The sequence below is a fragment of the Gavia stellata genome, chromosome Z, assembly GCF_030936135.1.
Source record: "Gavia stellata isolate bGavSte3 chromosome Z, bGavSte3.hap2, whole genome shotgun sequence".
Classification (NCBI taxonomy): Eukaryota; Metazoa; Chordata; class Aves; order Gaviiformes; family Gaviidae; genus Gavia; species Gavia stellata.
In genome coordinates this window covers 75,718,732-75,735,826 of record NC_082637.1, presented here as the reverse complement: position 1 = coordinate 75,735,826, position 17,095 = coordinate 75,718,732, and positions in this window count along the sequence as shown.

The window sequence follows — 17,095 nt, the reverse complement described above, 5'->3', positions numbered from 1 at the left end:
TCCCCAGCCAGATTAGGCCCTTAACATTTTTTTTTTCTTTAGACTCCTCAGCACCATGGATAAACTGTTGAGAAATAGCTCCCGTTTGTTCCTTCAGAGCATTTGGTTAGACGGCTTTTGATAGCAATCCCTAATCCACTTCAAAATTTATATTCTTACTTTCTCTATTAGGGTGTTGGCAAGACGGGACTTCATTATGGCAGCCATGAATGCTTTGAACAGCATTTGAATAGCTGTTGCTATTTCTGTCATTTTTGGAAGACTGCATTATCACTCCTAAAAAAACACGTCTGCCTTTGAAAGTGAGTACAGGCCTGACCCACCAGCTACAAAGTAGAAGCATGTCTCTTCTGTAGGGTTGTTTACTGTTGCTCATGTCAACATTTCTCCATACTTCTTAACAGTTGCTGGTGTCAACCACACATCTGGATTGATAGCCTCAGGATCAGATGCAAGTATCAGTTTATCACTGAAGTGTTTTTGGAAAGTAGTTTATTCACCATAAAAATGTGATGTATGCTCTGTTAACATCATCTGTTGGTTCCCATTCAACCTCCATGGTGTCTCTCTCAACCAACGTTTTTAGGATACCTTCATTCAAGACCAAGGACTTTAAAATACATCATAGTTATCTGCATCCTCAATTTCATCCATAGGTAATGCAAATATATATTTTGCAACCTTTCCAAATGTCGTGCTTTAAGCCCAGCCGGACTAATCACCACACACCCGCTTGCTCACTCCCCCCAGGTGGGGTGGGGGAGAGAACCAGAAGAGTAAAAGTGAGAAAACTCGTGGGCTGAGATAAAAACAGTTTAATAGGTAGAGCAAAGAACACCGCGCGGAGAAGCAAAGCGACAGAAGGAATTCAATCACCACTTCCCGTCGGCAGGCAGGTGTTCAGCTATCTGCAGGGAAGCAGGGCTCTATCACGCGTAGCGGTTGCTCGGGAAGACAAACGCCATTACTCCGAATGTCCCCACCTTCCTTCTTCCTCCCCCAGCTTTATATACTGAGCATGACATCATATGGTATGGAATATCCCTTTGGTCAGTTGGGGTCAGCTGTCCCGGCTGTGTCCCCTCCCAGCTTCCCGTGCACCCCCAGCCTACTCACTGGTGGGGTGGGGTGAGGAGCAGAAAAGGCCTTGGTGCTGTGTGAGCCCTGCTCAGCAGTAACTAAAACATTCCTGCTTTATCAACATTGTTTCCAGCCCAAATCCAAAACACAGCCCCATACAATCCAAAACACAGCCCCATACTAGCTGCTATGAAGAAAGTTAACCCCATCCCAGCCAAAACCAGCACACCAAATGCAAGGAAGCATTTACACTTTTCCTACCTGATTTTGAGGAATTCTATTAATCTCTGATTTTAACACCCTGTACTGTTGTGAGGTATCCTTTACTTCTGATGGGGTTTAAAACAACCTTCTTGCTTTTTTCTTACTTTTTCCATATACATTTAGATATGCCTTACCAATTTTCTCTAGTTATTAATTTCCCTCATTCTTCTGTATCTTTTGCATTGCTTTTTGGGGGGTATTTTTTTATTTGTTTTCTAATTGCTGTTTCCCCCTCAACACTGAACCTGAGGGAAACTTTAGCTAGAGCTGACCTTTAGACACAACTATTCAACTGAATACAGAGGGACAACTATTGCTAACGATGCTCTCAACTGTCACATGGCAGACATTTATTCCTCCGCAGGTCCACTGTGGTCTACTTCCTGCTTTGCTCCAGTGGTGTCATTAGACTGCTAAGGTTATCTAAGTGTCGTGGTTTAAGCCCAGCCAGACTAATCACCACACAGTCGCTCATTCACTCCCCTTCCTCAGCTGGACAGGAGAGAGGAAAATATGAAGAAAAGGCTCGTAGGTCAAGATAAGGACATAGGGAGATCACTCACCAATTACCATCATGGGCAAAATAGACTTGACTTGGGGAAATCAGTTTAATTTATTACCAATCAAAATCAGAGTAGGATAATGAGAAGTAAAACCAAATCTTAAAAAAACAACACCTTCCCCCCACCCCTCCCTTCTTCCCAGGCTCAACTTTACTCCCGATTTTTTCTACCTCTTCCCCCTGAGCAGCGCAGGGGGATGGGGAATGGGGGTTGCGGTCAGTTCATCACACGTTGTTTCTGCTGCTCCTTCCTCCTCACACTCTTCCCCTGCTCCAGCGTGGGGTCCCTCCCATGAGAGACAGTTCTCCACGAACTTCTCCAACATGGGTTCTTCCCACGGGCTGCAGTTCTTCACAAACTGCTCCAGCATGGGTCCTTTCCACGGGGTGCAGTCCTTCAGGAACAGACTGCTCCAGCATGGGTCCCCCGCGGGATCGCAAGTCCTGCCAGCAAACCTGCTCCAGCATGGGCTCCTCTCTCCACGGCTCCACAGGTCCTGCCAGGAGCCTGCGCCAGCATGGGCTTCCCACAGGATCACAGCCTCCTTCGGGCATCCACCTGCTCCAGTGCGGGGTCCTCCACAGGCTGCAGGTGGATATCTGCTCCACCGTGGACCTCCATGGGCTGCAGGGGCAGAGCCTGCCTCACCATGGTCTTCACCAGGGGCTGCAGGGGAATATCTGCTCCGGCGCCTGGAGCCTCTCCTCCCCCTCCTTCTTTCCTGAACTTGGTGTCTGCAGAGTTGTTTCTCTTACATATTCTCACTCCTCTCCTCTCCGGCTGCCGTTTCCCGGTTTTTTCCCTCCCTTCTAAAATATGTTATCACAGAGGTGCTACCACTGTTGCTGATCAGCTCAGCCTTAGCCAGTGGCAGATCCGTCTTGGAGCTGGCTGGCATTGGCTCTATCAGACATAGGGGAAGTTTCTAGCAGCTTCTCACAGAAGCCACGCCTCTAGCCCCTCCTGCTACCAAAGCGCTGCCACGCAAAACCAATACACTAAGCTAAACAGGAGAGAAAAAAACTCTGTTCTCACAAGCTTGGCTACTGCAAGGAGAGGAGGTAAAGTGTCAGGATGGCTGTAAAAAGTTCAGTAAAAGTGTATGTGGGTGGACACAGTAATTACAGAAGAGACTAGTCGGATGCACTGTTCATCTACAGTCTGACAAGTAAAGGGAAATTAACAGAATCACCGAATCATTAAGGTTGGAAAAGACCTGTAAGATCGTCAAGTCCAACCATCAACGCAACACCACCATGCCCACTAAACCATGTCCCGCAGTGCCACGTCCACGCGTTCCTTGAACACCTCCAGGGATGGTGACTCCACCACCTCCCTGGGCAGCCTGTTCCAGTGCTTCACCACTCTCTCAGTAAATTTTTCCCTAATTTTTTTCCTAATATCCAGTCTGAACCTCCCCTGGCGCAACTTGAGGCCATTTCCTCTTGTCCTGTCGCTAGTCACTTGGGAGAAGAGACCCACTTCTCTGCAACCCCCTTTCAGGTAATTGTAGAGAGCTTCCTTGCCCTTCTCTGGACACGCTCCAGGACCTCAATGTCCTTCTTGGAGTGAGGGGCCCAAAACTGAACACAGTATTCGAGGTGCGGCCTCACCAGTGCCGAGTACAGGGGCATGATCACCTCCCTGCTCCTGCTGGCCACACCATTTCTGATACAGGCCAGGATGCCGTTGGCCTTCTTGGCCACCTGGGCACACTGCTGGCGCATATTCAGCCGGCTGTTGACCAACACCTTCAGGTCCTTTTCTGCAGGGCAGCCTTCCAGCCACTCTTCCCCAAGCCTGTAGCATTGCATGGGGTTGTTGTGACCCAAGTGCAGGACCCGGCACTTGGCCTTGTTGGACCTCATACAATTGGCCTCAGCCCATCGATCCAGCCTGTCCAGATCCCTCTGCAGAGCCTTCCTACCCTCCAGCAGATCAACGTTCCCGCCCAACTTGGTGTCATCTGCAAACTTGCTGAGGGAGCACTCAATCCCCTCATCCAGATCATCAATAAAGACATTAAACAAGACTGGCCCCAAAACTGAGCCCTGGGGAACTCCACTTGTGACCAGCTGCCAAATGGATTTCGCTCCATTCACAACTCTCTGGGCTCGGCCGTCCAGCCAGTTTTTTACCCAGTGAGGAGTACACCTGTCCAAGCCACAAGCCACCAACTTCTCCAGGAGAATACTGTGGGAGACGGTGTCAAAGGCTTTACTAAAGTCCACGTAAACAACATCAACAGCCTTCCCCTCATCCACTAGACGGGTCACCTGGTCATAGAAGGAGATCAGGTTGGTCAAGCAGGACCTGTCCTTCATGAACCCGTGCTGGCTGGGCCTCATCCCTTGGTTGTCCTACACGTGTCCCGTGAGCACCCTCAGGATGAACCTCTCCATAATTTTCCCCAGCACCGAGGTCAGACTGACAGGCCTGTAGTTCCCCTGATCCTCCTTCCGGCCCTTCCTGTGCATGGGCGTCACGTTGGCAAGCCTCCAGTAGTCTGGGACCTCCCCTGTTAACCAGGACCATTGAAAAATGATGGAGAGTGGCTTGGCAAGCTCCTCCGCCAGATCCCTCAGCACCCTTGGGTGGATCCCATCAGGCCCCATAGACTTGTGAGTGTCCAGGTGGCAGAGCAGGTCATTAACTGCTTCCTCCTGGATTATGGGGAGTTTATTTCTCTCTATGTCCCTGTCTTCCAGCTCAGGGAGCTGAATGCCCTGAGGATACCTGGTCTGGCTATTAGAGACTGAGGGAAAGAAGGCATTAAGTACCTCAGCCTTTTCCTCATCCTCAGTGACAATGTTCCCCCCCGCATCCAGTAAAGGATGGAGATTCTCCTTGGTTCTCTCTTGTTGTTAATGTATTTACAGAAACATTTTTTGTTATCCCTTACGAACATGGCCAGATTGAGCTCTAGCTGGGCTTTTGCCTTTCTAATTCCCTCTCTGCATGACTGAACAAGATCCTTGTACTCTTCTTCAGTTGCCTACCCCTTCTTCCAAAGGTGTTCCTGACTCCCAGCAAAAGCTCCCTGTTCAGCCAGACCGGTCATCTTCCCCGCCGGCTCTTCTTATGGCACATGGGGACTGCCTGCTCCTGTGCCTTTAAGATTTCCTTCTTGAAGGAGGTCCAGCCTTCCTGGACCCCTTTGCCCTTCAGGACTGTCTCCCAAGGGACCCTCTCAACCAGTGTCCTGAACAGGCCAAAGTCTGCCCTCTGGAAGTCCATGGTAGTGGTCTTGATGACCCCCCTCCTTACTTGGCCAAGAATTGAGAATTCTATCATTTCATGGTCACTCAGCCCAAGATGGCCTCTGACCTTCAATTCTCCCACCAGTCCTTCTCTGTTTGTAAACAGCAGGTCAAGCAGGGCACCTCCCCTGTTAGGCTCCCTTACCAGCTGCGTCAGGAAGTTATCTTCCACACACTCCAGGAGCCTCCGGGACTGTTTCCTCTCAGCTGTGTTTTATTTCCAGCAGACGTCCAGTAAGTTGAAGTCCCTCACAAGAACAAGGGCTTGCGACTGTGAGACTTCTGCCAGTCGCTTGTAGAATGCTTCATCTGCCTCTTCGTCCTGGTTGGGTGGTCTGTAACAGACCTCCAGCAGGTTATCTGCCTTGTTAGCCTTCCCCCTCATCCTTACCCATAAGCATTCAACCTTGTCGTCACGATTGTTGAGCTCTATACAATCAAAACACTCCCTAACATACAGAGCCACCCCACCATCTCTCCTTCCTTGCCTATCCCTCCTGAAGAGCTTATTGCCATCCATCGCAGCACTCCAGCCATGCGAGTTGTCCCACCATGTTTCTGTGATGGTGACTACGTCATAGCTGTCCTGCTGCACAACGGCTTCCAGCTCCTCCTGTTTGCTGCCCATGCTGCATGCATTGGAGTTGATGCACTTGAGCTGGGCTATCGATCTTGCCCCCAACATCGGCACGCCACCCCTAGGTTCATCTCTAGGCAGCCTGGTTTCATCCCCTTCCCCCTTCGAATCTAGTTTAAAGCCCTCTCGATGAGGCTCGCCAACTCATAAGCGAGAATCCTTTTCCCCCTTGGAGATAGTTTAACTCCATCTGCTGCCAGCAGGCCCTGTGCCATGTAAACTGCCCCGTGATCAAAAATCCCAAAATCCCACCAACAGCAATGATTTAAAATTTCAATAAAACATGAACTGTTTCTGTATAAGTGAATTCCATATATACTCACTTTATCCATAGCATGAAACAACTAGTTCACTTTTTCATACGCATGTGTGGTTTTTGATGTGTATTTTGATACAGACACCTGAATTCCCCTTATATTATAAACACCCCGAATAAATATGTTTACTTGAAAATGGATGTAAAAAAATTTTTAAAAGACCTTACGATATTGCAGAAGCACTGATTAAAAGCAAGAGTTCTGTATTAAAGAGCCCACAGGTCTCATCACAGACTCAGTTTTATTTTCTTACTAGGAGACATCGTTTTGCACTAATATCACTAGTATTAGTAGGTCTGACCAAAGGATAACAGAAACCTCATATAGTCTTACATTATTAAGAAAGTGAATAGGTTAGATTGATCATAGACCAAACCAAAGAAAACCAGCTTTCTGAAGTGTGCCTCTCATGTCACAGCTGCTGTAGAAATGATAGCTTGAGGAATTAACCCAATGCACTATGTAAAACATGAGTGAAAAAGAAAGGCTAAATCCATTTAATTAACTCTTGAACTTCATTGATAGTGCATAAGCTCAGTGGTCTGAGCATCCTAACAAATAAGAAAGACAAGTTACTTGTGTTTGCACCAATACCTGTGTGCTGGCAGAGGAACCATCCTGCAGGAAGGCACAAGAGTGGCAACATATGAAAAGCATCAGGACAGTGGCAAAGAACATTTGGGAAGAGCCAGAATGAAAAATAAACACTCTATCCATGTTTATCTGGGCTAAAATACAGACATCTTTGCAATCGCTAAAGGCTGCCAATAGACACACAAGATCCGTCACCAGCTCAGTTCTCCAAACTTGAGGGTAACTGGAGTTTAAACTGTGAAATTCAACCAGCTGCTAAGGCCATAAGCAAACAGACCTGTGGTTTCAGCCTTATAACAGTCTTCTCCAATATTACACAGAGTTGAAGAAGACATAAAAATATGCTTAGCTTTGAGAAGACAAGGGCAAAGTGCTCTGAAAATCAAGTAGTATTCCCTTCAGCTGTAGTGTAAAACAGAAGTTACTTTAAAGCAAAGCTGTCAGATAATGCCCAGGCTTGGCTTAATAAAGAGATTGCAAAACATAATGTTAAGAGCAATCTGTTCTTAACCACTCTTTAGTTATTAGAAATGTACTCTACATTTCTGGAAACAACAGCAGTATGCTACTCTATAAGAATCAGAGAGTGAAAATGGCTATAACTAATGAATCTAATTTCACTTTTTTGAGAGGTGTGTAAATGGATATGTTGCTGAGTCTATACCTCACATACACAAGAATAATGTGTATCATACTTGAGGCAGAAGAGCCCTGGAGCTACAGTTTTATTCCCTCTCACCTACTTCCAATACAAGCCAGCAGCCAACCCTCTAACATTTCCAGATGTGACACCCAAGTATTACTCTGTAATGGGAAGCTCTTCTCTTCCCAGTTTTGGAAAACTCCATGTAACATTTATAACACTGACACTGAAAGATCCTAAGATTAATCTGGATCTAGTGTTATTAAAAAGAACTGTTTTAAATGTGCCATTTTCTTATTTTTAAGAAAATGCTCCATTGGGATTTATTCAAATTAATATGTATTAGTGAACCTATTCAGTCCTGACCAGGGATAGTCATCAGTTGTCTTTCACAGCTGTAAGAACAGTTTAAATTTGACTAAAACAAAACACTGATTTTTTTAATTATAAACATACATTATGCTTGGTTGTGTTCCCATTCAAAAAAGAATAAAAGCTGAGCAACTACATTGGGAGGAGCAAATAGTCCACTCAACCATATTAGTATTAAAGCACTGACCTTAGCAGTGCACTTAGCACTTCCAAAGACTCAAAGAACAAAAACTGCCTTAAAATCAACTGCTGCAGCTGATGATCAGAAGCATCTTTTACGGACAGAAGTCATGGTCCCATTATGAGAGGCATGCAGGTAGATCAGATTGGCTGTAGATGCTTGACTGACATCAAGGGAGCCACATGTGACAGTAACAGCAACCACATCTGCAGTTCTTTGCAATTCAGTACTGAACTTTTATTTGAAAAGACTTATCTATCGCTTTCTTCTTAAAAGGATAGGTCTATTTACATACATACATACATAAAGGACCTATGGAGAAAAATCAGTTTATTTCTTTTGCTGATTCTGTAAGAGTAGTGAATTAATAAATACTCAAGGAAGATAAAAATGTTAATTTCAACTATGATTAGGAATAGAAACAGAGAAAGTTATGTTTGCCAAATGAAAATCAACTCAGTTTTTAGGTTAAGAACTCTTATTTCCCAGCTTCTAAGCAAACATTACCAATAAAGCAAAGCAAATAAAAAAATTCAAATTACTTTTGAAATACTTGTAACTGTGCCTTCAAAGGGAATTAAATTATGTTGCCATCAAACTTTAAGGACTCTTCCAAAAAGGACTAGATCTGTAGTTCTCTTAGCTGGAGTTCTGCCAAGTCTTCATGTAATTACAGCATTAAATGCTGGGGAAAAAATAAATCTGGGAGAAATGCAATGTGTCAAAATGAATTTATAGGAAATAGTAAAAGGAATAAAGAAAGTATAAAAAAGATTTATGATTTGCACACATGTATCTGAAATGAACAGTTATCAAAAAAAGTCTTCATTTGGAACTAAAAACAATTTTAATAAATGTGCATATTTGTATTTTTGAAGATGCATTCATGCAGCAAACCTGTACAAACTGATAAAGTAAGTCTTGGGGTTTCATGCACTCCGAAAAAAAGAGAACAAAAAGTGTTTCTTCCATTTAACTATTGAAACCTGTTTCAGCACTGATTATTTCTGTCACACACTGGGAAATCATGAGAACTGAAGAAGCATTGGTTACAAAAGTACAAGAAAACGAAAACGAAAAGAGGCGTAAAATTTAAAGAATTGTTGTTTACTTGTGAAGCAAACTTCAGAAATGCCTTAAAGAAACTCAGTTTCCTTTTTAAGCTTTCACTTCAGACTTTTTTATGAAAAGGATGTAAGAAACTTCAAAGGAAATATATCTTTATAAATTTACACAGTGATATAAGCACTTGTATATATCATTCACATTTATGTTGATATATTCTATAAGTAGAGCTGGGAAAGTTAAACAAGCATGTTTAGATAAGAAACAAATCATAGAACCATAGAATCATAGAATGGTTTGGGTTGGAAGAGACCTTAAAGACCATCTAGTTTCAACCCCCCCTGCCATGGCCAGGGACACCTTCCATTAGACCAGGTTGCTCAAAGCCCCTCCAACCTGGCCTTGAAAACTTCCAGGTTTGGGACATCCACGGCTTCTCTGGGCAACCTCTTCCACTGCCCTGCCACCCTCATGGTGAAGAATTTCTTCCTTATATCTAACCTAAATCTGCCCTCTTTCAGTTTAAAGCCATAACCCCTTGTCCTATCACTACACGCCCTTGTAAAAAGTCCCTCTCCAGCTTTCTTGTAGGCTCCCTTCAGGTACTGGAAGGCTGCTATAAGGTCTCCCTGGAGCCTTCACTTCTCCAGGCTGAGCAATCCCAACTCTCTCAGCCTGTCTTCACAAGAGAAGTGCTCCAGCCCTCTGATCATCTTCGTGGCCCTCCTCCAGACTCGCTCCAACAAGTCCATGTTTTTCTTATGTTGGGGCCCTCAGAGCTGAATGCGGTACTCCAGGTGGTGTCTCGCGAGAGAAGAGTGGAGAGGGAGAATCACCTCCCTTGACCTGCTCGCCATGCTTCTTTTGATGCAGCCCAGGATACGGTTGGCTTTCTGGGCTGCAAATGCACATGGCCATGTCATGTTGAGCTTCTCGTCAACCAATAACGCCAAATCCTTCTCCTCAGGACTCCTCTCAATCCATTCTCTGCCCAGCCTGTATTTGTGCTTGGGATTGCCCCAACCCATGTGCAGGACCTTGCACTTGGCCTTTTTGAACTTCAAGAGGTTTGCACAGGCCCCCCTCTAAAGGCTGTCAAGGCACCCCTTCCCTCCTGTGTGTCGACCACACCACACAGCTTGGTGTCGTCTGCAAACTTGCTGAGGGTGCATTCAATCCCACTGTCCATGTCACTGACAAAGTTGTTAAACAGCACCGGTCCCAATACTGACCCCTGAGGAATGCCACTTGTCACTGGTTGCCACTTGGACATCAAGCCGTTGACTGCAACTCTCTGAGTGCAACCATCCAGCCAATTCTTCATCTACCGAGTGGTCCATGAGTCAAATCCATGTCTCTCCAATTTAGAGACAAGGATGTCATGTGGGACAGTGCCAAATGCTTTGCACAAGTCCAGGTAGATGACATCAGTCACTCTTCACTTATCCACCAATGCTGTAACCCCGTTGTAGAAGGCCACCAAATTTGTCAGGCACGATTCACCCATAGTGAAGCCATGTTGGCTGTCACCAGTCACCTCCTTATTTTCCATGTGCCTTAGCATAGTTTCCAAGAAGATCTGCTCCATGATCTTGCCGGGCACAGAGGTGAGACTGACTGGCCTGTAGTTCCCCGGGCCTTCTTTTTTTCCCTTTTTAAAAATAGGGGTTATGTTTCCCCTTTTTCAGTCAGTGGCAACTTCATCGGACTGCCACAACTTCTCAAATATGACGGATAGTGGCTTAGGAACTTCATCCGCCAGTTCCCTCAGGACTTGTGGATGCATCTCATCAGGTCCCATGGGCTTGTGCACCTTCATGTTTCTTAGATGGTCTTGAATCTGATCGTCTCCTACAGTGGGAGGTTCTTCATTCTCCCTGTCCCTGCCTTTGCCTTCTGTGACCAGGCCAGTGTGGCTTGAGCACTTGCTGGCGAAGACTGAGTCAAAACAGTCAGTGAGTACCTCAGTATTCTCCATAGATCAGGTCTCCCATTTCCTTCCAGAGAGGGTCCACATTTTCCCTAGTCTTCCTTTTATCACCAACGAACCCATAGAAGCTTTCCTTGTTGCCCTTGATGTCCCTGGCCAGATTTAATTCTATGAGGGCTTCAACTTTCCTAGCCTGATCCCTGGCTGCTCAGTCAATTTCTCTGTGTTCCTGCCAGGCTACCTGTCCTTGCTTCCACCCTCTATAGTCTTCCTTTTTGAGTTTGAGTTTGTCCAGGAGCTCCTTGTTCATTCATGCAGGCCTCCTGGAGTTTTTGCTTAACTACTTATTTGTTGGGATCATCATTTCTGAGCTTGAAGGAGGTGATCCTTGAATATTAACCAGCTTTCTTGGGCCTCTCTTCCCTCCAGGGCTTTATCCCATGGTAGTCTATCAAGCAGATCCCTGAAAAGGCCACATCTGCCCTCTTGAAGTCAAGGGTAGTGAATTTGCTATGCGTGCTCCTTGGTGCCCTAACTATCTTGAACTCCATCATTTCATGGTCACTGCAGCCAAGGCTGCCCTTGAGCTTCACATTCCCCACCAGCCCCTCCTTGTTGGTGAGAACAAGGTCCAGCATAGCACCTCTCCTCATTGGGTCCCCTATCACTTGGAGAAGGAAGTTATCATCAACAAATTCCAGGAGCCTCCCAGATTGCTTATACCCTGCCATGTTGTTCATCCCACAGATATCGGGGTGGTTGAAGTTCCCCATAAGGACCAGGGCTTGCGAACATGAGGCTGGCCTACCTGTCTATAGAGGGCCTCATCTGCTCGCTCTTCCTGGCCGGGTGGCCTGTAGCAGACCCCCACTACAACATTATCTGTCCCTGTCCTCCCTTTAAACCTGACTCATAAGCTCTCGGTCAGCTTCTCATCCATCCCCAGGCAAAGCTCCATGCACTCTAGCTGGTCATTGACATAGAAGGCGACAACCCCTCCTCATCTCCCCTGCCTGTCCTTCCTAAGAGCCTGTATCCTTCCATTCCAACACTCCAGTCATAGAAGCCATCCCACCATGGCTCCATGATGCCAATAAGGTCATAGCCCTGCAAGAGTGTGCCTGTCTCTAAGGCCTCTTATTTATTCCCCAAGCTACATGTGTTTGCATAGAGGCATTTAAGCTGGGTGCCCGATGGAGCTGACTTCCTGGCTGGAGTGGCTGGAATTCCTTTGTGCTGCTCTTCAGGTGCTCTCCTGCTGACCTGTGATCCTTCTCCAGGCTCTGGGCATCTATTGCTGGCACCGGCGTCAAACTGGTCAGGGTGGGGTGCATTGAGGTTCCCCTCCCCCGCCAACTTTAGTTTATCAACTCCCACTTGTATAGTGCACAATAATCCGTGAATCACCGAAAACATAGTAAAATGGCTCAAGTGGCAAGAAGGAGACCTACCATCTGTATCCTGTAAATATGCAGAAGTGGCTGCTGCTTAAAAAAAAGGGGAAGGGGGGAAGCAGAGGGAAGAAAGCTGGACTTCAGAATGAAGATATGGTGAAAAACCTGTAAATGGTCTAAAGATCATGGTGAGTTCAGGAGAACTAACAGGAATCAAGGCTGCAGCCTGGAAGAAGTACAACAAACATTTTCATGTCCTTTGGAGTAGAAACAGTAGAATTTAAAAAAAATGAACACTTGAAGGTTCAATATAAATTGAATACACTTGTGCAAAAACGACCCTCAAAACCTCTGTAATGTAATAAAGAATTAATGTAGAATTGAGTTGTCATTTTTTTTTAAATATATCCAATACCAAGGGCATGCTCTCTGCAGAATTACCTACACAATTCATAGCACCTATATAAGCTGACGTTTTTCTTTTCAGTTTTTTCATGTAGAGCACTGTCTCCTTTCTGTAGGTGAGATGTCAAAGTACCGAGATATTAAAGATAAAAAATAACACAGGTAACACTAAAGAAACCTCTGAAATTAGTATAGTGTAACAACTTTCAACAAATATGTAATTTAGCAATAGATAACTTGTATAACTTGATTTCAAGTTAGAGTAATAAAGTACATACGTGAATAAATAACTGAAATATCCCATTACTTGTGAGGGGAAAAAAGTATCTAGGAGAAGAAGAAACTGACTAAAATACCCATGTTGCAATCCCAGGTATGCCATGCTCTGTCCCTTGACTTCTGAGTAAGTTTCTACTGTGGATTTAATTTTATTTAAAAAAAAAAGATATTCTGGAAGGTAGGACATCATATGGTGGTTGGAAATAAGTTGGTATCTGAGAAAGGAATATGCCTCTTCTATGTCAGCATCCTCTTGCTGGGCGTCACTTTCTAGAAGATCTATGCCAGGAAGATTTTCCCCTGCCAAATATTAATCCTATGGATATCAGGCCTAATTAAAAATTTGGCTAGACACCAGACTCTAACCATTCCAATCCTTCTAGAAGACATCAGGAAATAGAGTAATTCAGTTTGTGGGAATGCTTTCAAGAATGACAAAAAGATGTTTTTCAAAAGACTAGCTCATTTAAGAAATGGTCTATTCCTACCTCAGAGACACAGAGTTCAACCTGTGAATACAAGCAGCACAGGAAAACTGTTAAGTGTATTGTTTTACTATTTCTGGTATCCTTTGTACTTGAGAGGCAAATGATTAACATCTGGACTTTCAGACAAGTGCCTTCCTTATATTAACAGTGGAATTCACATCCGAATAGTAGCTGTTAAATTACCAGGGAGAAAAACATACAAATTATGCATGTTTCTAGGAGTTAAAAGTTTCCAGGTAAATTCCTGTTTTGCCAAGAAAGCCAATTTATAATCTCTAATCTAATTCACCAACTCCAACATGTTCATATTCCACTAAAGCATAGTTGTTAGAACACATGTCTGGGGACAACATGCTCATAGCCAATGATGATAGACTACAATTCTTTTTAGTTTTGGACAAACAGGTAAGGAAATAATTTGTATGCTGTAAAACAATTATTGCTTCCAGAGTTTTGAGAAAACAGACATGTAGCAGGGTTTTTTATGCCCGTTGCCTTCCACTCATTTGTCTATTCTCTGCAGCAAACAAAGCAGAAACATAGAAGAACCTTGCACCTTTAGCTTCCTTTTTATCCTCTGTTCACAGTGTTTCTTGAATTTTCCTATGCCTTATGATACTATTTCTCTCTGTCACTCCCCAGAGGAAATTTTCAAGCTTTTGAGTGGTGCTGTAAAGGCAGAATGTCCAGCTTTTAACTCTCTTCAATGTGTAAGACTATAGGAACTATCATTCCTAACATTTCTTTCGCAGAGTACTCAGATTACTGCTAGTCTTCAGGAAACATTAAATTATATCAATTGGATACCACAGCAGCCCCCAACCTAAGCCTCTTTCAGGATTACTGTGCAGTTGCCTCTTTTTAGGCACCTGGTGCAGGATGTGCTATGCTTGAACTACACTTACTGTTTTAGTTTTAAAAGAGTAGGAGGCCAGAAAGGGGCCTGGAGACAGGCTGATCCAAAGAAAAGAACAGAGAAATACTTGAATTTTTATGAACACGTTTCGCTACAAAAACTGAATATGAGTCCTCAGGCAAGGTCAAAAATTCGCTTGTTAGGTAGTGACGGCATAAATATAGGTAAAATATGTAACTATATAAAAGCCACTCTTCTATTCACAACACATGGCTATGTAGAAAACTGTTCTATGCACTTAGGAATTACACCTTTGATGACCAACATTGAAAGAGCAATGTTCTCCTGTACAGACCAGCTCAGCAGATAAGGCCTCTGTGTGCTTGCCTTCATGGCCCTACTGCTCTTGTACACAAATTTCTTTCAAAGGGATCCCCTCTAATTCTGCTCGAGGTATTATCACAGCACATTTTATTAGACAAGATTTCTCAATTTCACAACCAAAAGGTAAAGGAAAGGTTCAGATTAATAAACACAGAACACTATGAACAACCCAGTGGCAGCCCTCCTGCTGAAACTTTTTGTGGCAGTGGATGTACATGAAATATTTATCATTTGCTAGAGCCCTAGTAGGAAGGCTTTTATTCCAGCAAAGGGGAATGTAGCCAGGAGCTGCCTACTGGCTATACATGCTGGAATGCTCTGTTTGTTGTGGGCCATGGCTCCCCTTCCCCTGTACTTCTCACGAGCTGTCACACACCAGCCCTCCCCTGAAAGTTCCTCTGGCTGATGTCTAGCAAAAGTGGAATCATAATTGTCTTTCATCTGGGCACTAGAGGCAGTTGGATAGGGGTTTTAAGTGCCTGGGACACGTCACTCGGTGTATATCACAGGCATTGCAGGGCTGTTGCAAACGAATAGGAGACATGAGCAGGAAAAAAAAAAGGAAGTCGGATGGACTTATGTATTTTTTGTCTTGTCTCCTGCGTAGGTATTTCAGTTCAGTCCATGACTTCTTTTTTTAAGCTGTCAGAGTAGATTTTGTGACATGTCAGGAAAAAAATCCAATTACTTTTATTTTGTGTTTCCTCTGAGCCAGGTAGGAGCAGCAAGGCAGTGTTGTCATGTTCCTCCAAAGCAAGAACACTGCCAGCTATGAGTAAGATGCTGAGAAAGTGATGGAACATAAGCATGCAATTCCAGTCACTTGTGCAGTCAATTGGAAAGGATATGAATCATGAACAATTTTATCATATCTTTCTAAAGCCTGCTACTCATTGCTGGTCAATAAAGAAGACAACACCCCAATATAAACATGCAAACAGGGGATTTTTTTAACACGGTTCTCTCTATGGTGAAAATGCATTCTTGTCACTTTATGTTTATACATAAACATCAGATGTGCTCAGTATTTTCAGCAAAAAACTTAGGAACAACTTTTACACTTATATGTAAGTATGGGTTAATCTTGCAGAAAAATGCAACACAGAAAATGCCTCTGATTTCACATGGCAGAAGAGGCCTCATTTGAGAGAAGGAAAAAAAGGTATAGAAGAGAAAGTGTAGGATTATTTTCATGTTTTCTTCTGAAAATCCATATGCTTTCCAAACTTTCCAGTAATTAAAAAACATTTCACTAAAACATTCTAACATACAGGCACTTGGGAAATGCAAAATTATCCTTAGCTAATTAATGCCTTTTTCTGTGTAACTCCAGTTCAAATCTGTTCATTCCCATGCCTTTTTAAAAGAAATCTATACAAAATAGATGACTGCAGCTCCAAGTCAGAATTACTTTAGCTGTGATTCAAGAGTTGCTATTCCTGTATCTCCAAGATTAGTCTGAACATATATTTCTACTCTTGGCATTTGAACAAGTGACAGCATTTTTTTCATCAACACCTGAAAGAACATCAGACAGCAGCAAAGCTTATCCAGCAGTCTCATACACATATAAACAAATTAGTAAATGCTAATATTAAAGCAAACCTCACATGAAAGCCACTCAAAGATTAAAAAACCAAACAACCTTTCTCCCCCAGAAAACCATGAGTTCTTCAAACTCTTTATTTGTTTGTTTGTTTGTTTAATAGGGACCTCACAGCCTAAACAGATGGCATCCCTTATGACCAATGTTTTCCTTCCCACTCTTTGGTGCTACCATCTTTATACAGTGCAAAATCCCATGGGCTGCTACAGCTGCTCAAATACAGTGGGACCTAAATGCATCATAAGAGATATAATCCAGCTAGACAGCAGGGTTTTCAAGGGATAGTGCAGGACTTTTTGTAAATAAGGGCACTTCGTTATTTAAAAAATTTTATTTTCTACTCGGGGTTGCAGGGGACACACAGTACTGGTAGGGCCACTGTGCAGCTCTCCAGAAGACCTCCACAGGTTCAGGAAGATTAGAGAGATGGGACACCCTGATCAGAGTTTCCATCATCCATCCAACAGGCCATGAACAAAAGTCAAGCCAGCAGCTGCCAGAAAAGTAGACAAATTCCCAGTGGATTTGGTGAGATGTAGCTTCCTACAGAATCTTGACAGGATTCCACCAAACCTTCCTCAAAACCAACCCACATTAAGAATATTGCAAATATTCTGAAAATTATAATTGAAGAAAATATTATTACTTTGTAATTTTTTCACACAGCAGTGTTCTCATCCAGAAGTGGTCTCAACTACAGGTTGCATGACACACTCAAAGAAGCAAAGATCAAAGCCACATGAAATTAAGTATTTTTTTTAAAAAATACCAGATATT